The sequence below is a fragment of the Chrysemys picta genome, chromosome 7, assembly GCF_011386835.1.
Source record: "Chrysemys picta bellii isolate R12L10 chromosome 7, ASM1138683v2, whole genome shotgun sequence".
In the NCBI taxonomy this organism is placed as follows: Eukaryota; Metazoa; Chordata; order Testudines; family Emydidae; genus Chrysemys; species Chrysemys picta.
The window spans coordinates 108,131,087-108,152,843 of NC_088797.1; the positions used below are offsets into that span (position 1 = coordinate 108,131,087).

The 21,757-nt window shown below is 42.6% G+C and overlaps 1 protein-coding gene across 8 annotated transcripts in view; it reads left to right on the forward strand.

The window, feature by feature from the left end:
• The window catches only part of FAM53B (family with sequence similarity 53 member B), a 130,988-nt gene that overhangs the window by 102,699 nt on the left and 6,532 nt on the right, over positions 1-21,757 (forward strand). The gene's annotated exons all lie outside the window — the stretch shown is intronic.

The following is a 21,757-nucleotide window of genomic DNA, read 5'->3' on the forward strand; positions in this document are numbered from 1 at the left end:
CCCATGCCAGCAAAAGTGATCATCATGTATATGCAGCATGCAGGAATCATGTATGAAATGCACAAGTGCGCCATCTTTAGCTATTCATTGCATGTTCCTTGCATTATCCCTTAAATAAATGATCCCTACATATTTTGCATCATCCATGCATGATCCCCTCTCTTGTTTCTGTCCCCTGTGATAAAGACAGTGCTGATGTATGTAAACTGCCTGTTGTAGTAACCGATGCTATCTCACATAGGGCTCTATCTAATTCTCATAGAAGTCAATGGATTTTTTCCCATTGACTTTAACGAGAGCTGGATCAGGCCCGTATTGCATTGTACTATAACACCACCAAATCCCATACCATACTCTAGATAGGACTGGGCTGCCAGTCATAGTGCACTAAAGATGCCTTGCTCTGAGTATCCCATAGCACTTCACTTCACTTCCATTCCACTGAATCACAGCTTGCCTCATCTATTGTGCTGGATAAATGCTGCTGTGCTCCTTGCAGTCGCTCTTGCATATAGTGACACTGCCTTATGCCGTATCATTTAATGCTAATGTTTCCTTGCCTTTATGATTGTGTCTTGCCTGCTGCGAAACTAACACCATGTCTCTCCTACGTGCTTCTGTAAAGTGTACCATGCCTAAATGAAATTACACATTAATACAATTACATGGTAATATATTAGTACTAGGAATTTATTAGTATAGGGGTTATTTTCAAGGCACTGTGCAAACACCAACTAATTAGCCTTTCCAGCACTCTGTGAAGTAGGTTAGTAAGATATACCACTCAAGTTTTACCACTAGAGGAAAGGAGATACAGAGAGAATACTTGTCATTCATAAGGTCACTCTGTGAGTGAGTAGCAGAACAGAGATTGAAACCCAGAACTTCCTCACTCAGCCCCAAGATCTGACATCGTAGTCCCACTGAACTCACTGGGAGTTTTCCTATTGATTTCAGTGGGGCCAGCACATCACCCAGGTCTCTAAGACCAGGCTGCCTCACAGGCATGATGATATAACTGGGATTGACTTACATGGATCTTTATAATTCTGCCCCATTCTGTCCTTCTTCGTATGACTAATGGCAGGCTGGAGTAAAATTGTATTCCTTTATTCTCTGGCAGTTCTGGAAACTGCATTGCTGGGTTATGAGACATTTAGCACATGCAGACGCCAAAGAGGAAGATCCAAACCCATGATGATTGTGGGTTCAGTTGACTCTTCCCTTGTTTTTAGGTTACCCTGCATATACTATTTGTCTCATATTATCAAACTCCGAATTCAGCAACCTGTGCCAGATGGAGACCAGGGCTTTTGGGGCAAATTCTGCTCTCAGTTATAACAGTGTAAATCTGGGGTAATGCCACTGAAATCAGGAGTTACTTCAGATTTACAACGGTGTGACTGAGAGCAGCATTTGGCCCTTTGTACGTATGTTTGTGAAATGGTTGCTACAGAACAGATGGAGGTGAGGGTGGAGAGGACAGGAGCCAACTGGTAATAGCTCTAAAATCCAGTAGTTACGTAGCAACTCTCCTCTGAGGCTTTAGATGCAGACAGTATAATGAACACACATTTCCAGGTTTCCAGCCAGGGCACTACTGTTCTGTCCTGTGCTAGGCCTTAGCCATGTTTCCCTGCTGGCAGGAAAACTTCAGAAGGCTTTTCCCAGAACCATTTAAGGGATCAATCGTGTTTGCATCCAGTTTCTCCATAAAATGATTCATTGAATCACATTTAGGCTTGAGCATCTTTCTGAACTGAAGGCTGATAAGAGACAAAATCACAGTACATCCGTTGGGTGCTGGATAGGAATGCTTTGCTGGCAGATGCAGTAGAAGTAGACATTGCCGCAGTATCAGCAATGATTAACAAAGCTGCTTGACTGAACAAGGAGTGAGAAATTAGAACGGACCATGAAATATTTGGTAGTAGAGCTGTGCTTTCCGAATGAGCCAAAAAGAGCTCACAGCCCCTTTAAACTAAATGGACCTAATTCTCCTGTCACTTACGCTGGTGTAAGTCAGCAGTAACTCCACTGAAATCAGTAGCTACAATAGCATGAACCTGTGCAAGTAAGAAACAAATTGGGCTGTATGTATTCAATAATGGCCCATAAACAAAAATCCCAGATCAGAGTCACAAGTGAGTGTATCCAAGGGCCTATGTTGAAGAGCTTTACAATGCTTATTCATGTCACAGGAAAGTGCTATAATTCTAAGTGATGTCACCCCTAAAACACAATGGATCAAATTCATCCCTGGTAAAACTCCATTAAAGTCAATGGAATTACACCAGGGTTTAATTTGGTTCAGTACTGGACAACTTGTAGTAGAAATAGTCTTCATTGGAGAGCTGCTTTCTCTCTGTGCCTAACATGTAAATATAATATTTTCCTTACAGAGAATTTTTCTCCGGTATAGCAATGAAGATTGTTTGAAGCACAGTTTGTTAGCCTGGAGAATTCCACCAGCTTCAGTGGCTTAGGCCAGGGCTTCTCAACCTTTTTCTTTCTGAGGCCCCCCCAAACATGCTATAAAATCTATATGGCCCACCTGTGCCACAGTAACTGGTTTTCTGCTTATAAAAGCCAGGGCTGGTGTTAAGGGGTAGCAAGCAGGACAGTTGCCCAGGACCTCATGCCACAGGGACCCTAACCCTAAGCTAAGTTACTCGGGCTTCTGCTTCAGCCCCTGGTGGTGGGGCTCAGGGCCCCATGCTTCACCCCCATGCAGTGGGGCTTCGGCTTTCTGCCCTGGGCCCCAGCAAGTCTAACACTGGTCTTGCTTGGTGGACCCCCTGAAACATGCTCACAGCCCCCCAGACACCTGGCTGAGAATCACTGGCTTAGGCTACATGATGTTTCAGGTTGTGGTAGCTGAATGTAGTCTCATATTAATACTACTGCATGAATGTTAATGATAGAGTTGGTTGAAACAGTTTTCCACTGGAAAATGCTGATTTGACAAAATTGAAAAATTTGTGGAAATGTATCCGTTTTGTTGCATTTTTTTATGAGAAATTAACAAAATGTTTTGTTTCTACTTTATCATTTTTATTTATATTACCGGTATATTATCTTGTAATAATATAATATAAAAGTCAAACCATTTCAACTTTTATATTTATTCTAAATTATAGCAAAATATCATTAAAATAAAAGGAGAAACAATAACACTGCAATATTTTCAGAATATTTTGTTTCAAGAAAAATACTGAGATTTCAACTTTTCAGCCTGATCTGGAAGAAAATCCTCTTTGATTAAATAGAACCAAAATGTACCAATGCTTTCCACCATGTATTCCTTGAGACAATCGATTCTGCAGAAGGGATCTACTTTTCTTCATGAACAATACTAGTTAATTGCTCCCATTCTGAGTTAAGGGAACAGCTACTGAAGAGTGAAGCCTGGCTTCCTGGGGCTTAGAGGGTAACTGGAGGGAATACCGAAAAAACGGCCAGTTCCAAAATGTATGCAAATATATTTTTGCAGCTACTCTGGGTCCAGGAGCTTTAACTGAGCCAGCAGCTTGTTAATTTTGGACATGCAGGACTTTTCCAGAGTGCAATGTTCAGTTTTATATATATATATATTGTATAGAAAAAAAAAAGCACATTACTCAATGAGCCTGCTGTCTATGATGCTTGAACAAAATCGTAGGAAACCGCTTCCCCTGCCTGCTTTTAGTAGATATTAGAGAGCTGCCTGTCTGTCTTTGTTCACAGAAGGTGCCCCTAATCATGCTGCAGGGCTTTTAAGACCAAATTGACTTTGCTTATTCTGGAGCGGATTCAGCAAACTTGGCACTGCTCGTTTGTAGACCAATGCTCTGGGTGCAGAGACACGAAACCCAAACTCAGTGGAATGGGCCAAATTCTGTGCTGATTTAACATTTTTAACAAGCCCAAGTGAAGCCAATGGGATTGCACAGAACATCAATCAGCACAGGGTTTGACCCAGTGTATTTGCTGAACCGGTGGAAGGTGATATTGACATGCCAGAGCACACTCAGACCAATTAGGTGTTTAACAATGAACGCTCCTCTTCCCTGTTATTAGAGCCATGTGCTATGGCTTCCCTGCCTGTGCAGCCTCCAGAGCCTCCCTTTGAGTTAATGTGGCCTTGTGTAGAGAGAGCTCTGTGGGAAAGTGAATACAGTCCCAGGTGCAATCCCCACAGATAGGCATCTGAGTTGCTATTTGTCTCACACTGGACAGCACTGTTGCTCTTACAACATTCATCCCACCTTCAACCTCATCGTCTCCCCCTGGCCTGCCATGCGCTCTTCCCATATACAGACAACAGGAGAGCTTGCTGCAGGTCCCAGTTAGATAGCTTCTCCCATCCTCTTCAGAGCTGTGGGCAGATCCATGCACTGAGAGTCTCTTCTGCTCTCCAATATATGGGACACAGTCAGGCCCCAAATTGGTTTTGTAATCCTATGCACCATTCAGTATCTGTGTTATAGAATAAAGGGAAGAATTGAGAAGAAGGCTGGTCTTGTGGTTAAGGCACTGGAATGGGACTTAAGGGATCTGGGCTCTGTCCCAGACCTCATGTGTGACTTTAGGCAAGTCATTTAATCTCTCTTACCTTCAGTTCCCCATCTGTAAAAGTGGTTAATAAACCTTCCTTTTCCCTCTCTTTGTCAGTTCTGTCACTTAAGGGCCAGGACTCTTCTATACACTGTGTGTTTGTACCACTGCCTAGCAAAGAGGCCCTGATCTCTACTAGGGCTTCTAGGAGTTACCATAATTACCAATATCGCTACCAATCTGGTTATTAATACCTGGCATTCCATAGCATCTCCCATCTGAGGGCCTTGCAGAAGTAGTATTACGGTACTTTTCCTTCATGATAACTATTAAAAAACACTTTACAAACTAAAGATGCCCATTAATTTGACTGATGCTTTTTGCTTTATTATTTTCAATTAGCATGGCACATATAGGAGCTGTGATTTTAATTAGCATATTTCGATAATGAATGCTGTGAAATACCAGGAGAGAAATGCCTGTCACAGACAAAGAGCAAACACTGAGCATAGACACAAAGTAACCATGGGGATCAAGGAGAAAAGGAGCCACAAAAATTCTGGGAAATTTTTTAAAAATGTGTAATACTTATGGTTTCAGAATGACCTAAATGGGCATATAGACTCCTCCAGAATGCACAACAATGGTCAGGGGATATAGCCGAAGGAGTTTTCTTTAGCAAGAATTGATGATTTCTCCCCAGTTATTATTATTTGTAAAAAGAAGAACAGGAGTACTTGTGGCACCTTAGAGACTAACAAATTTATTAGAGCATAAGCTTTCGTGGACTACAGCCCACTTCTTCGGATGCATCCGAAGAAGTGGGCTGTAGTCCACGAAAGCTTATGCTCTAATAAATTTGTTAGTCTCTAAGGTGCCACAAGTACTCGTGTTCTTCTTTTTGCGGATACAGACTAACACGGCTGCTACTCTGAAACCTGTCATTATTATTTGTGTTGCACTAACAGCTAGAGGCCCAACCAAGATTTGGAGGCCCCTTGTGCTAGGCACAGTATATTGGGAAAAACAGTCCCAGCCCCAAAGAGTTTACAGTCTAAATGGATAAGCTAGACAGAGAGTGAAGGGGAAACCAAGACAGGAAGTGACTCATCTAATGTCCTACAACAGATCAGTGGCAGATACCCAGGTCTCCTCTCTCTTAAGTCAGTATCCAGCTTGCTAGATCATACTGACTTTCCAAATCTCTGGCGTTTCTTGTTTTAACTTTGTCATTTTAAGAGTTGGCTAGTTGATGTGATCTTTCTCTTACTACACTCTTCATCCTCTACTATCATGCATATGCAGGCCTATTTTATTCCTTCTTAGTGGGGATGGAACAGTTTTTAAAATGATCACTCCAAGCTGACACAGATATCAAAAGAGAGTCCTATTGATCGGTAACATAACACCCTCAGGATTTTTTTCTTCCATTCTTAAAAACCCATTAAATTCTTCATGGTAATGGGACAATTACAGAGATGGAAAGAAGACGAGAGTAAAATTGCAAACAAAATTAAATACAATCTGCAGGTTCCAAGGCAGTTTTAACGCTAAAGAGAGGCTCAAACACTACAGCAGTGGACTGAGACCTGAAGTTTCTTCCCAGCTCTGCCACTGGCTTGCTAGTGACCTTAGATAAGTCATTTCCCTGCTCTGTGCCTCAGTTTCCCCATGTATACAATGAGAATAATGATACCTTCTTTGTCAAGCACTTTGATGAATGAAAAGCACTATAGAGAGTTAGGTATTATGATGAACTATCTAGTAAATAGGAATAATAATAATCAATAATAAAGTATCTAGTCTTTCGAATTCCCCAAGTCCTGCATAACCCAGATGCAGATCACTATGTGACTGGCCAATACATTATCTTAGCAGCAACTTTTCTGAAGAACAAAAAAACTCTCTCTCCCTATCCTCATTCCTCAGTCCATTCTAGAAACTGCAAAGGAAGCCCATAGATTAGAAAGCACAGTTCTGACCCCATCCATGTGTGTCAATTCAGCCAGAAGTTGTGTGTCACAACTTCATGCTGTGAGTTGAAATAATTCAAAAGGGGTAAACAGGCATTAGCTATTATTGAAAAAAATATTGGCTGAGTGAGAATTTAATTACCGGACAATATCTGGGCCTGTTTCCCTAGGTATAACCCACCTCAGACTCCAGGACAGACAGAGTATTCTATTTGCATTTCACATATTTTATAACTGCCCTGTGTTTTTTCCTTGGATATTTCAGTCGTAATTTTTTCTGACACTTCATTCATCACTGGAAGTTTGTTCTAGGAAAAAGTAATGTCAGTATAAAATCTGCATCCTTTCCTCCAGTATGAATGTTGATCTTGGAATTCCTTGGCCTTTTCCTCGTTGCCCTAGTATATGATGGCAGTGGTAGCCAATTACCGTTGGTAGAAGTAAGACAGCCACATCTTTCAGCATCCTTTGGAGACAGACTCCAAAGCTCACAGTCATGGTGCAAATTAGAAATCCAGGACAACCAGCAGTTAGAAAGATTATAGAGTCCTGCAGTGGGATTAGCGCACAGAAACAATGCATTGAGATATTTCATTTCAGCTCTGGGTTTAATGAGATGCAGCTATGATTAAAAATCATAGATTTAAAAAAGAAAAAGATTCCCGATTGCTCGTTCTAATCACATTTTGGATAATTAAACCAGAATGCCTTCAAGAATTTAACATACTTTTGTCTATTCATGATGCCTATTTGTTTATTTCTTAGAGCTTGCACAGTGAAAATAGACTTGTTAGTTTAAATTTAGTCCAAGAATTGTATTATTATTGTTGTCACTTTTACTTTATGTTTTACATACACTATTGCAATGTAGCAGGGTTTGAGTTGCAAGCCTGCATGCCTGCTTGCATCTCAGGTAAAAGCTCACTCAAAATACTCTTTGGCCTAGGAGACAGGAAAGCCTGGATTTGCCTCTTCTAGTAGGGTTACCATACGTCCAGCTTTTCCCAGACATGTCCGGCTTTTTGGCAATCAAACCCCCGTCCGGGGGTAATTGGCAAAAAGCCGAACATGTCCGGGAAAAATACTGGCCGGGCACTTCCTCTCCCGCGGCTGCTCTGCTCCTCCCCTGACTCAGACTTCGGCTCTGTTTAAGAGCCAAGCTGCCCGAGCCAGCGCTACCGGCTTCGGGCAGCCCGCTTGCCTCTGGACCCCAGCCGCCGGCCGGGCACTTCTCCCCGGTTCCAGCTGCTCTGCTCCGGCAGCGCAGGGTCTGGAGGCAAGGGGGCTGCTGAAGCCGGAGCGTTCGGGCAGCTCGGCTCTTAAACAGAGCCGAAGAGAGTCAGGGGAGGAGCAGAGCAGCTGGAACCGGGGAGGGGAAGTGCCCTGCCGGCGGCTGGGGTCCGGAGGCAAGGGGGCTGCCTGAAGCCGGAGCGCTCGGCTCTTAAACAGAGCCGAAGAGTCAGGGGAGGAGCAGAGCAGCTGGAGCCGGGGAGGGGACGTGCCCGGCCGGGGGCGCAGGGTCTGGAGGCAAGGGGGCTGCCGAAGCCCGAGCGCTACCGGCTTCATGGTTTGCCGGGCAGCCTCCAGACCCTGCACCCCCGGCTGGGCGCTTCCCCTCCCGGGCTCCAGCTGCGCTGGGGAAGCGCCGGCCGGGGGCGCAGGGTCTGGGGGCTGCCCGGCAAACCGTGAAGCCGGTAGCGCTTGGGCAGCCCTTTTCGCGTGTCTGGGAGGGAGGAGGGGGAGTTAGGGCGGGGACTTTGGGAAATGGGCGGGGGAATGGGCGGAGTCGGGGTGGGGAAGGGGCGGAGTTGGGGCGGCCCGGGGTGGGAAAGGGGCGGGGCCAGGGCCCCGTGGAGTGTCCTCTTTTTTTATTTTTTAAATATGGTAACCCTACTTCTACCAACTCATGTTAATATTTCTCTGCAGTTCACAACCCTTGCTACTGAACAAGGTCTCAGTACCCTTTCCCTAGGAGGCAGGCAACTCTTCCCTGCCAATTTTTAAGCAAGGTAATTGAGAGGCTGCACAAGGTCACAGTTGGTAGAAATGGGAATAAGACCTAGCTCTCTAAGGTGACATATGAAAGTCTCCATCCCTGTGCCATATTCAGTGCTATAGTGTGCCTTTGGCCCAGCCATTACTAACATGTGGTGCATTAGCTGCATCATCCTAGGAGTAGTCCCCTGAGGGATTGTGACAGAGAGGAGGCGCTGACGTTGCACAGGGTCACATCTGGCACAGGGATAGGACACTGATTCCTTTTCCTCATGTGCCCAGCGCCAGCTAGCTCCACTTGAATGGGGTGGGGAGGAGCAATGGCTCTGCGTACTATTCCCTTTCGCTTTCCCCTTCCATCTCCACCCTAACCACTTGCCTGCAGGGGGTGGGGAGGGAAGCAGTAGCTATGCAGCCCTCATGCTCCGGAAAGATGATCCTGGCACATGTAACATGGCCAGGCATGGGGGTGGGTGGGGTCTTACAACCTCATGTGCGTACCAGGGTGTAAATTAGCCCTAATACATGGTGCAGGTGTGGATACTGTGTATGTTCATAGACTTGGTATGGCATAGACATAGTACTGCAACATACAAGATGCTACACCCATGTAGAAAATCTCTATGTTAAAATGTAGTTATAGGTGAAGACTATTGTAATATGTACAATAGGGCAGGCAGAGATAACAGACTGCTTCATACAACCTTAACATAAAAACTTGACTTAGTTTTTTTAAGCCATTTCCCGGGTTTTGTGAAAGAAAGCAGTCTCAGTAGATGTTCTGTGCTCTGGGATTTGGCATTAGCCCTGCCTGGTGCACAGCAGCTCCTCTTCTCTAAAAACCAACAACTATTTATTTATTTAGGAAGTTTTAACAGGTTTACAAATCCTTGCCGGGTAACTATCAGGGGCAAACCAATAATCATTACAACAGCGAGCGTTTGTTTATACAGTCATATAATCATCAGGCTCTCTGTTTAGCAGGGTGCTGCCATATTGCAGAGGGAGCAGCTTTATACTATCCATGACATGCTGTTTCTGATGATTTTATTAAATGAGTGAAATCTTTGCTTACACATATTTAAGAAACCAGGCATTTCTAAACTCCTTCACCTTTTAAGGCCTGCACAGACTGAACCATCAGTATACTCTTCATTACGCAGCTAAACTATGCAACGCAGCCTACATTAGCCAAAAAAACCTCTGTGCAAATGCACTGTGCATCTCTACAAGGAGTTTTCAAGAGCCACAATTCAGTGAAATCAATAAAAAAATATCATCCAAATTCTCCAAATGTATTTCTCCTTAGTGAGAGCTATTTCCATGCCAAATTTCAGCTTTCTTCTCCCAGTCATTTCTGATGGAGGTCTGTTCAAGCAGAGGTGGTTATTATCATTCTCTTTATACTAAAACATTGCTGAAACATTTTGGCTCAAACTTTCAGACATGCACACACGCAAATTACCTACAGGCTATGAAACCAAGTCTCAAATACAGTGGCCTAAAATGAAAGTTTGAGAAAATTATGGTTGACTGAAAAGGGAGTTCGACTGGAAACTTATGGAACTGAAATATTAGCAGTTGGTGCTGATCCTGCTATAATTAAGTTTAAAAAATCCCTAAATCTAATGTTTTGGTCTGAACCACCTGCCTGCACCTCTTTCCCTTTATTGCAAATGCTTGAGTAGCAGCTGCTATGTTAAGGAAAAGGCTGATGGAGTTGTTCCATCATAGCAAGATTTCTCTGCCGCATGAGAAGGCGGAATACTTTCCACCCACAGGTCAGTTTTCAGTTTCCTTCTCACAGATAGTTATTTTCAGCCCTATGAAGAAACTGAAGTACCGTGTGTTAATTTAGTAGGTAGGGTTGTTATTGTCGACAGCTTGTAGCATTACACCTTTAACAAGAAAATTGCAGCAATTACCTAACTGAGGGGAAAAGTGTTTGTGCAAAACCCATTCCAAGTGTTTCACCTTGGAGACTATAGTTCTGTTAATATTTATTCTAGCATATTTACTTGGGGATTTCTTATTTGAGGGAAACGTTCTTAGAATTTCATTGGAGGAAAGAGTTTAAGTTTAAGTTTTGCCTTTTATTGGGGCAGCAGAGAGTTTTATGAGGAAATATGTAAGGTGAATTTCTTTAGCTTTTGCAGTGGTTAGGTTGCCAGTGTTCCACATTTATTCTTAATATATAACTCTGTGTGTTCGATACAAAAACAGTGGCTGGAGGAAATTTAAATTTAAATTGTAAGTACCTGGTCCAACGCCCATTAACTCAATGGAAAGACTTCCATTGACTCCAGTCAGTTTTGAATCCAAGCCTAAATTAGTGACCTGTCACAGAAGAGACGTTGCATTGTAAAGTTGTCTTGGGATTGAGTGCTTGATTTGCACATCTTGGAAAATATTTAAAATGTAGTTAAAGGGTCGACAGCTGCATCAGGATGGTGCAGATAGAAGCTGAGAAATCCAGCCAGCCCCTATATGGTGTATGCAAGGTGGTCATGAAAGAGTTATTTTCCTAAGAATTCAGGCCAAACATTTCCAACTTGTGTGCCTAAAGCATAGGCACCAAGATAAGTCAGTCAGTGACTGCTGAAGTCAGTAAGAGCTGCACATGTTCAGCACCTTTGAAAATCAGGTCACTTTTATGTATGTTCCTACACCTAAGTTTGGGTGCCTAAAATTTGACAGTTTTGACCACAGAGCTCAGTTGTGTATTCCTTGCATGTCCAAAATTCTCACTGAAGTTAATGGTCCCAGCTACTCTATAATTACTGCTCCGCTAAAGCACCCAGCTGCAGACAAGAGCCCAATCCTGCAAACCCTATAGTACACGAGGAGCTTTATACCGATGGAGTAGTCCCATTGATGCCAGTGGTACTACTCAAAGGCCTGATACAAAGCATGTTGTAGTCAACTGAAAGACTTCCACCGACGTCAGTAGGCTTTGGGTGAGAGTGTTTGCAGAATCAATGTGTCGTGCCACATATTTTAAGACATGTAAGAAGTCCTGATTCCTTGTTTAAGGGTAAATCTGTTGGTTCCCCAGAGGACAGGAAGAGGTGCTACATGCTAAAGAAGCAAAAATTCAAACAATAACACATTTTTCTCCTTTATTAACCCTGATCCCAAATGCCTTGTTCATCTGTTATTAGCATTTTACAATCATGCATACAGGTGGTATCACTTCTATCTGAAACCAAGTGAAAACAAACACCAAGAGCCAGTTTCTATTGTCAGTTACATAGGGTCATCTCCCACTGAAGTCAATATAGACTTATCCTTGAAAATGACAGCAGAATTTGACTGCAGGAAAACCATTTAATAATTCACAAAAAAGGAATAGCTCTGTAAGTTAACAAAATGGATCAACTGACTGGAGGAAAAAGTAGATTCTATAATAGAGCTACTGTACTTTAAATAGAAAACATTATGTTAGAAGAACATTCCCAGCCTTGTTTAAACAGACTGAATCAGAGAAGTGCAGAGATAAGGCCAGCACAACTTGCCCAGGCATGTCTAGGCCTGTTCGGGTAATGCAGAACATGTATAAATGTGTACTCTAAACAAGCAATGCTCTCCGAGCTGTACAATCCTGATTAACCAAAGGTTGGATTAAAGATGGAAGGATGGAGGTTAGGGAATATGAGAAATGCCCTGAAGTGCAAACAGCTCCTGGGAATCCCAATCCATAAAATTTAGATTAATTAAAACCTAGATGAAAAATGCCAGTGCAAATACAAACAGTTAGACCAGCTAGAGAATTAAGTGTGCCCTGTGATGCTCAGATAAACATTGCACGTTTTTATTCCTCCTCAGGTATGTGGATCGAATTGCTGCCTATTTGGAGGTATTTAGACATGTAGCTGAGAGCGCTTCTGAGATCATCTCTCTTGCTTGAATTGTTCTGTGCTTCAAGCTTCCCACAAGGGAGGCCCCTGGATGGGGGCACAAGAGTAGACAGCAAAAGGCAGAATAGAGAGCAAATAGGCACCCGAGCAATCCCTGTGTAGGGCATAGATACTCACAGGCAAATTGACAAGATCAGAATAGGCCTTGAAACCAAATAAAGTATCATTTCCCTTTAGAATATATTAGACTCATTGGTCTCTGCACTGTGCCTAGTTTCACAAGATTGGACCGGCACAGAGTAAAGTGCAAGTCAAACAAGAGTGTGTGTGCTTTATATAGCATTTACAGTGGTCATACAAGAGGTTTTGGACAGTGCTAAAGGACCTGCCCTGAGGGTGGTCTGGTTTGCAAGAACAGAGGTTGGCAGCCTGTATCTCCCAGGTTGGTCTTGCAGATTTGCATTTTTATGGCTGTTCCCCTGCAGTTTGACCTTTTGGAGATGTCAGCAGCTCCGTAGCTCTAAAGCTGCTAGAAGAAGAAGAAGAAGACGACGAGAGATGTAGAAGTTTTGCTTTTTAGGCTTTTCTTACATTTATTTAATTTTTATGGCAATGTTGTTTGTTTAGCAACTTCTTACTTCCCTCCCATATATGTAAATTTATTAGCACTCTCTCTTTGGGCACCTAAGATTTCATATTTTTGGAAGGGATAACTGAGAATAAACTGAATGGCTCACGAGATTAGAAATGGACTGTAGAGCCATTCACTGGTTCAGATTCAGCCTACATATTTGGTGACTGAAAGTTATTAACACCTGATGACAGTCCAGTGGGGAATATGAACCCAATTTAGTGAAAACAATGGTCCCAATTACTCACTAGTAATTATCTTACTGAAGCACCCAGTTGCAGACTGGATGTGCAGTGATGAACTCAGCCTTTTTCAAAGTGGATGAGTTTCTACATTACAAAATCCACCACCACAGTAGTCACTGAAGAAGCCAAGGACTGAGTGGGTGTGGAAAATGAACTACTACTTGTGAGGCATTGTGGGGAAGCTTGCACTGCTTCTGTCGATGCTATATCTGTCTGGCAGATATAGAGAACTTTACTCTCCAGAGTTGCCAGTCCAGCACTTTTCACAAGCACTAAATTCACCCAATAAATGAACAAAACAAAAAAATCCAGATGAACGTAGAACAGATGGTGCAGTGAATATAGCATCTGATTCACATCTGCTCACCAGGCAGCTGAGACATCCAACAGCAGGTGAAAATATGGGCTTCATCATCACAAAAATATTGCAGATCCTTGCTCAGAAAGCTTTTTCCATACTACCATATTCAATAACCTCACTAGTGTGTTAAAGGTTCCTATCAAAGTACAGTTATTCCATTACAGACCCAAAATGAGTATGAAAAAGCACTTTTCTTCTAGAACAACACATGAAAATGAGTGAGTGAAGCTTTTGTTGTATATATTTTACATAATATATAGCTATAGATATATAATTAAGTTTGGAGAGTTTAAAATCATAGTAGAAGAGATCGTATCTGTTTGACTGCATTGTTCATGTGTACACACAAGTCCAATTCTGTATCATTCGCACCTCCTTTAAAGTTTGATGTTCTCTGTCTGAGGAAAGTCCCTTTAATCAGATTTGGAAGTAGATGTCTTAGCGTTCTCAAAACAAATGAGGTGTTTTTCAAGGTGTTTTTCTCTGTTTCTGTAAGAGTATCTAATAACTGTACTAAATACATTAGAGCCCACGGGCTGCTCTAACTTATGCCCAGAGACAGCCTTGCACTTAGCAGCCTCTCAATCAGTGGAGTGCAGTGTTGTGCTTTATGCTATTCCCTGACAATGCACTGTGTGAACCTGATGCAAAGCCTATTAAAGTCAGTGGAATTCTTTCCACTGACTTCAATGGGCTTTAGATCAGGCCTTAAATTCCTTGGCAGTAACTGAAGATGTGGCCCAATATGACCCTGCATATCATGGCTAATTCAACTCAGGGCTTCTATCTGAGAAAATATATATGAATCAGTATATGAATCAGGTTTTTTGGGGGGGGTTCCCCCCATTTAACCAGCTCTGGTCCTTACACAAGCACATTTCACTGGCAGCTTTGCATGTGCAAGGTGTACAAAATTGAGCTCTATGGTGTACAGTACAAGTGCATATCTGCGGCTAGGTGGCTTGAAAGAATGTTGTGCTTGCGGAGGGTGCATTTACTTTTGTTAAAAGGAAAATTCTATTCATGCCAAAAGACGGGAAAGGGAGGTTTCTGACTGAGTCTACAATGAAAGCAAGACAAACAAAATGTTTGTTTTGAAATTGTGCAAGAGTGAAAAGGTCCTTTGAGGACAAGGTGGGATACATCATTAATCCTAGAATGCAGAGGAGATCATCTCCTTCAGGCACGAAGAACTTCCATTGCAACACTGTTCACAAACTTAATACCCCTCATCTGTTACCAGGTAACTAGAGTATCACAGATCCCGCCAATGTTTATGACATTAAGATTAGGAAGGCTTCTGTTCCTGTTCAAACGGACAGCTGCAACAACCTCAGAATGCCAGCCAAATGAATTGTCATAGGGCCATCTTTTCCTCACTTTACCCTCAGACCAATGCAATGAGGATTAGTAACACAGAGGATTTCACAGAAACTCAGTGCCTGGGAAAACTTGCTTTCTAAATCGAGTGCTGGCAAGTCAACTTTATAAACACTGTCTCATTTATAAAACTGCATGTCGTTCTAAAATAGCAAGGCTCTTCCTTCATTAGGCATGGCAACACAATATACAGCAACCCAAGAGCATATGAGCTTTTCATCAGCTTACACATGAGTCTTCTATGTAATGGTCTCAGTAATCTTTATGTCAGAGGTTGAATTGCAGCAGATGCAAATCTAATTGTGGATGTTATAGGACAATGAGAAAATGACTCGCTGCAGATACAGGCACAGATCCTAAAAAGGTATTTAGGCCTCTAACTTCCACTGAAATCAAGAGGTGTCTCAGGGGGACTTCCAGATCCTGCTCCCAATACTTCCCCTTCCATTCACCATTACATGGACCACCTCCCCACATCTTTAAGATTGTGTGGACGCCTCCCTCCCATTCATGATAATATAGAATCCCTGAAGCAACTGCAGCATTTGTTTTCATGGACAATTAATAGCAGAAAACCATTAGATTTATTTTAGCAGGTCTTTTAATACGAGTTGACAGGTGGAGGAGAGTTAGCACCATGGGCAACATTTTCAAAAGTGTCTAAGTGACAGGAGTAGAGCTGAGTGAAATTTTTTTGTCTGAAACTTTTTTTTGGTCGGGGGAGTGGTAAATAATGCAGATTCAACATCATCATACTGTTTTGCAAATTCATATCAGTTATGTGTTGTAAAAAATAAAAGTTGAAAAAACCAGAATGTTTAGTTTACCATTTTGGAAATGAAACATTCCAGTTTTTCAGCACACAATAGCTTTGTTTCAAAATTTCCTTCACGTTTATTGAAAACAACTTTAAAATGTTAAATGCTCAAAACCCCAAAACAATTTTTTCCCAACTTTTCAATTGACTAAAAAGTTTTAAAAAATTGTTTTCGGTTCAACCTGAAACTAATCTTTTCCCCAATTTTTTCCAAAATTGCCAGTGAATTGAAAAATCCACTTAGGAGCCTAAGTCCAATTTAAAAAATGACTTGGCATTTAGGAGTCTAAGTCTTATTGGCTTGCAATGAAACATAGGCTTCTAAGTACCTAAGTCACTTTTGAAAAATAGGCCTTAGGCTGTGACCACGAGCAAGAGCTCCACCAGTGGTCACACACCACATTTTGAGAATCTCTTATTGAAATCATGCTACATAAGAATATTGAAACGACCTCTTTGGCACTGGGAATTTCATATGTGTTTTACATAGACCCAGGATGAGAATATTCCTGTCAACAAATGATATATGAAAGCCATTGCAAGGGAAATAGGATATGAATAACTCATTGCAAAAGCACTATGCTCAGCATGCTAGTATACTTCAGCTCTCCTGCAGCTTCCTAGGGATGAACGGAAAAGTCTGCATTTTCAGACAGGAGAACGCACATCACAAACCAGTTAGAATGCCTGGCCTTTCATATGTGCCATCTACCACTTTATAAAGGATAGTCCTTGGGGCAGAGGTTCTTTGCTGTGTGCCTTGTGCAACACAAAGCACATATTCTGAATCTTGACAAATGATAATTAGTAGTAATAATAATTAATGCCTATCAGCTCCATGGTTTACACTAGGGGTCGGCAACGTTCGGCACGCGGCTCGCCAGGGTAAGCACCCTAGCAGGCCGGGCCAGTTTATTTACCTGCTGACGCGGCAGGTTCGGCCAATCACGGCCCCCACTCGCCGTGGTTCGCCGTCCTAGTCCAATGGGGGCGGCGGGAAGTGGCGCGGGCCGAGGGATGTGCTGGCCGCGGCTTCCCGCCGCCCCCATTGGCCCGGGATGGCGAACCGCAGCGAGTGGTGGCTGCGATCGCCCGAACCTGCCACGTCAGCAGGTAAATAAACTGGCCCGGCCCGCTAGGGTGCTTATCCTGGCGAGCTGCGTGCTGAACGTTGCCAACCCCTGGTTTACACTTTCAGCAGGTTTTGAGAGGTTTTTGTTTTTGGCCAAGTTCTAGTTATTAAGAAGGTTCATAAAGCTGTTAGTCCTTTATATGGACTAATACCTAGTCTTTTATATGAACTAGTGCCTTTTGATACTTGGAGGGTTTTATTTTAAAGAAAAGAGCTATTTCCATTTGAAATGCAGCCACTGAACTTATGGACTAGCTACTATTTTTCACAAACAGGCTTCCAAAGAAATTCACTCATATGGCTCAATGCGCTGCAGTACCCAAGCACCAGGAGTGATAAAGATGCTGTCATTGTTTTCTGCCCCCCTCTAACAAAAGACTGTTCCTGGCTGAATGTCTGTACCCATATAAAAAACATTTCTTATTTCATTTGCCTAGTTGACACTTGCCTACAGGCAAGTTCAGACTTGATGTAAGCAGGTGTGGTGAGGGGGTTTACCGAGCCTAATGGAGTGAAGGAGCAGTACTGTGAGGCATGCTCCAAATGGAGGATCTGCTCAGAAAAAGACTGACAGTCAAGCAGGGAGGGAGAATGAAGGAGAGACTGTTTGAAGGGAGGAAGGTAGTTTGCAGCTTCTGAGGACAAAGCAATCCACAGGAGAGGGTCTGGTAAGGCCCAACTGGGAGGGTAGGGGCCTGCCCCTTTTCCCTCCACACACCCTGCTGATGGAGCATAACTGGAGACTAGGAAGAGAGCTGGACTGACTGAGCTTCTGGGACTGACTGGGTACTCCAACTGCGCAGGAAAGCAGGCTGTGACCACATGCCAAAGAGAAGAGAATGCAGGGAGGTAGGAAGCAGCCCAGGAGAGGCTAGTCAGGCGCACCAGGAAGAGGTGACAGGACAGTCTAACTCCTCTCCCCATTGGGCCCTGGGCTAGGACCCAGTGCAGAGGGAAGGCCTGGGTCTCTCTGTCTTTCTCAATCTGTCCAGGAGAACTCTGGGGTACTGGGAAATTGATGGGCCACGGCCTGCCTGCTGGCCCCAGAGCGAAACCTGCTATGGGGTTGAAGGACTGTCAAGCCATGGCCTGGCCACTAGGCATTGCTGGCCCCCAAGTGCAATTCCATTGAACTTACTGGAGCTACTCTGGATTTATAATAGTGTAAATGAGAGCAGACTCTGGCTCTCTGTCCCTCGAGTTGGAGTTGCAGGGACTCCTAGTGGAAGACTGAATCACAACAATGTATTATATATAACTCTGCATTTGCTTGCAATGACTTGTTTTATTATGATGCTTCATTTAACATAATGCTCAAGGACGTCGATTAAAGCATTTCAGGAGATGATCAATTTGTATACATTTAGTGCCAGTGCCTTAAGTTTCTGTGTTTTAAAAAAATAATTGAAGCGTAAAGGAGCTGAGACACTGACACCAGATTACTCAATAGATATTTGGGGTCTGACTCCACTCTCATTGCGATGAGGCTTACACTGGTGTAAATTACTTCGATTGCGTTACTCCTGATGTGAAAGGAGCACCAGAGACAAATCCCCAAACAAACCTGTATAGAGTACTGGAGAATGCCAGCCATCAGCTTCACTTTGAAAATTGGGTTTTTTTAAAATACAAATTTCTAATAAAAAGCCACAGAATTCTTTGTTTGTATAAGCAAGTGAGGCTCCAATGAAGTAAGGCTGTGTTACCCCAGTGGTGAATTTAGCCCATAGTCTTTAAGAGAATACAAATGCACATATAAACACAGTATGGAGACAGCACTATTTTCTCCTTTTTATCTCTGCTATCACTGGCTAATATACACATACAAACCATAGTAATGGTGAGTATGAAAAATCAAGCTACTTCATCATTTAAACTCAGGGATCTCATGACCTGCCACCCTATTGAATTCCAGATATGCTACAGGTTTATGTCATATGCAGTTCCCACGTAGAGAAGTGAGAGTTTGTGGGGATGAGAGAGTTTGAATCTAATCAGTTGTTTGTTTGTAATGCATTTATCTGCTTCAGCTTCTAGTTCTTTCAGAAGTGTGTGTCAGATGATCGTCTTCATCCAGAACAGATACTTTCTTCTGTGGGCACATTTATTAGATTCATATTCTAGACAGCTAAACCTGAACATTGGTGGCTACATAGCAGGCTACTTGGCCCATGAAAACCCCCCACATGTTTTTGCTGAAAAGGTCTACACATCTGGTTTTCATCAGATCCTTCCTCCTTTGGGAATCAAAGCCTTCCTCCTTCTGTGATGCAAAAGCAAGAGATAGTCGTATGGAAAGGAGAGAGAACAAGTCACAGGAGATAATAATTTACACAAAGAGAGAGCATGTGTAGCCTTTGCCCTGTGGTTTTACATAACATTCACTCAAAATGGGATGCTAAAACGTTTGTATTGGCTGTGGTAGTCCTTTGGTTATAGAGTAACTGAGGTAAGTAGCAACACACTTTTGCATCAGAGTAATTGAAGTAGCTGTAGCTTCTAGCGTACACTTTTATTGCTGCATTAAGTCGTATTGTGGATCCCTATAAAAACGTAGATTTTGTTACCCATTCCCTTATACGGATGTACAGTCGAGCACATTTATTAGCTCTCGATACTCATCAGAACATCTAGGGAAGATTTTTTCCCCTTATGGTCCAGACTACGATTAGGAAAAACGGAAGTAGAGACAGTTCCTCAAAAGGCTGTCCCAGGTATTACATGAAGATCCAGTGCATGCTGGGACAGGAAGCTTGTGGAGTGAGAGTCAGTTCTTTGAAGACAATGAGACAGGTTGGATGTGTTACATATGGCTAAGGGGGAGGAGGCCGGGGGGGGGGTCACATGTCTGCCGAAATTTAATGAGCTCCTGCTGTTTTGGTCTGAGAGCAACATTTGCTTAAAATCAAGTCTGAGCTAAATGGTGTTTCTAGCCAGAATAATTCATGTTTAGCTGGATGCGGGGGGAATAGGGCCTCAGTAGCAAATTGAAGGGTAGTTTCCCCTCGCCCCCCTCCCCCCCCCCCAAAATACACTGAGCAGATTAGCAGCGCCCGCTTGTAGTCTAACATTGGTCTGTTCTGAAAGCTAATTATAACCCTAGCCTTGAATTAAAATAATCATGGTTCTACATGAGGATACATCAACATGAACTAAACATGTTAACCACCCTTATCTGACTATAGCTCTGATACAGCACTCAGATACAGTGCTGAGTGTATAGCAATATGTAGCTAGAGAGCTTAGACAAGATATGGCCAGACCAGATTTCTGTGAAATGAGTTAATGCTTACATTATAGCATCACATGGTTGGCTTTCATTTTGGGAGAAGTGTGCACAAACCGCTGGATATCCATGCATTGCTTTAACTGGTACTGTAGATGCCAAGGATTTTTAGATTCATGGGGCACAGATGGAATTACCAGAAACTAATCATTAATAGTAGGCTACCTTTCAGTGTTAGCAGGTGCAAGGGCATTTTGTCAGTCTGAGGGGAGCGACATTATTTCCTGTAATATTTTCAGTGGTCACTTGACTTCTTAAAGTTATCTTTGTGCTTTCTTAAAGTCCTTGTTTAACTCAAAAGGTATTTGCTTTCATTTCTTATCATCAGCTAATGTTAGATTTCCACAGGTCTTTGTTTTTGTGAGACTTCCATCCCTTTCCCTAGGTTTTGCATCTTTGCATTGCCTCTCTCCATCTGTCTTTCTGGTCTCTCCCTCTTCAGTTCTTTTTGCCTCTTTTCACAAACCACTGGAAAATTCAGATCAGGGATTTCCTGTTCTACTGCAAATTGCACTGGTCCCTGGGTATTCCTTGTTGCAGTACGTGCTTTGCTTACATAGTGAACATCAGGAGAGTGGCAATTTATTTTAATTAAGATAAGTGATTAGAATTTTGTTTGTTTCTTTTAAAAAGTGTCTCTACAAATATGTATGCATGTGCAGTCAGCAGTATCTCCAGGGACGAGAATTGTCATGTCATACATACCGTAACTTAACATGAGCAATTCTAAATGCCGGCAAAGATCTCATCGTTGTCAGTGTTTTGAAACCATTTTGATCTGACAGTATGTGAGCTAAATAAAGAGTTTCAAGAAACTACAACCAACCACAAAGCCTGTTTCATACAGATATGAGCGATACAGAGATCTTGTGTTCCCCTTAATAAACGGGCATGGTACTGAGATACAGTGCTCATCACTGTAGCATAACCACAAAGGCTCCAAGTCAGAAAAGCACTTAAGCCCATGCTTAAGTCCTAAAGACATCAATGGGTCTTAAGCACATGCTTAAAATTAGGGTCCTAATCCATATAAAATGGAGCCAGTTCTCCATTCTCTACTACAGAGGTGCAGCCTGCAGAGACTACACGCTTAAAGGCTTTCCTCAATCTGGCCATAGATTTAAACAATTTGTAATGAGAAAGACGTATTTAGGAGCAATACTGCAAGCGCTCCTATGAAAGGGAGAAGTCTCCTTGCTCAGTAGCTGTGATCCTTTTATGCATGATATTTCAGTTATATCAGCTTGTCCAAAATGTCCCATCAAATGGCAGTAAATGACTTTTAAAATTCATTTAGTTACAATTGGATGGATCTGTGCTGAATGAGTTCTCAAATCTCAAGGTCCTAAAGCAGCCAGGCTGGGATAATGTGTAATATATCCAAAACTAAGTGGGTACATTTGCATCCAGCAGACATTACAGAAGGTGGAAGAAATGCAAGAACTACTGCAAAGGGAACTAACAGTAGGCCTGGATTTCCAGCATGTAAATTGCTGCTGCTGAGAATACCTAATTCTTACTGGCAGATTTGGAGAAAGTAACAT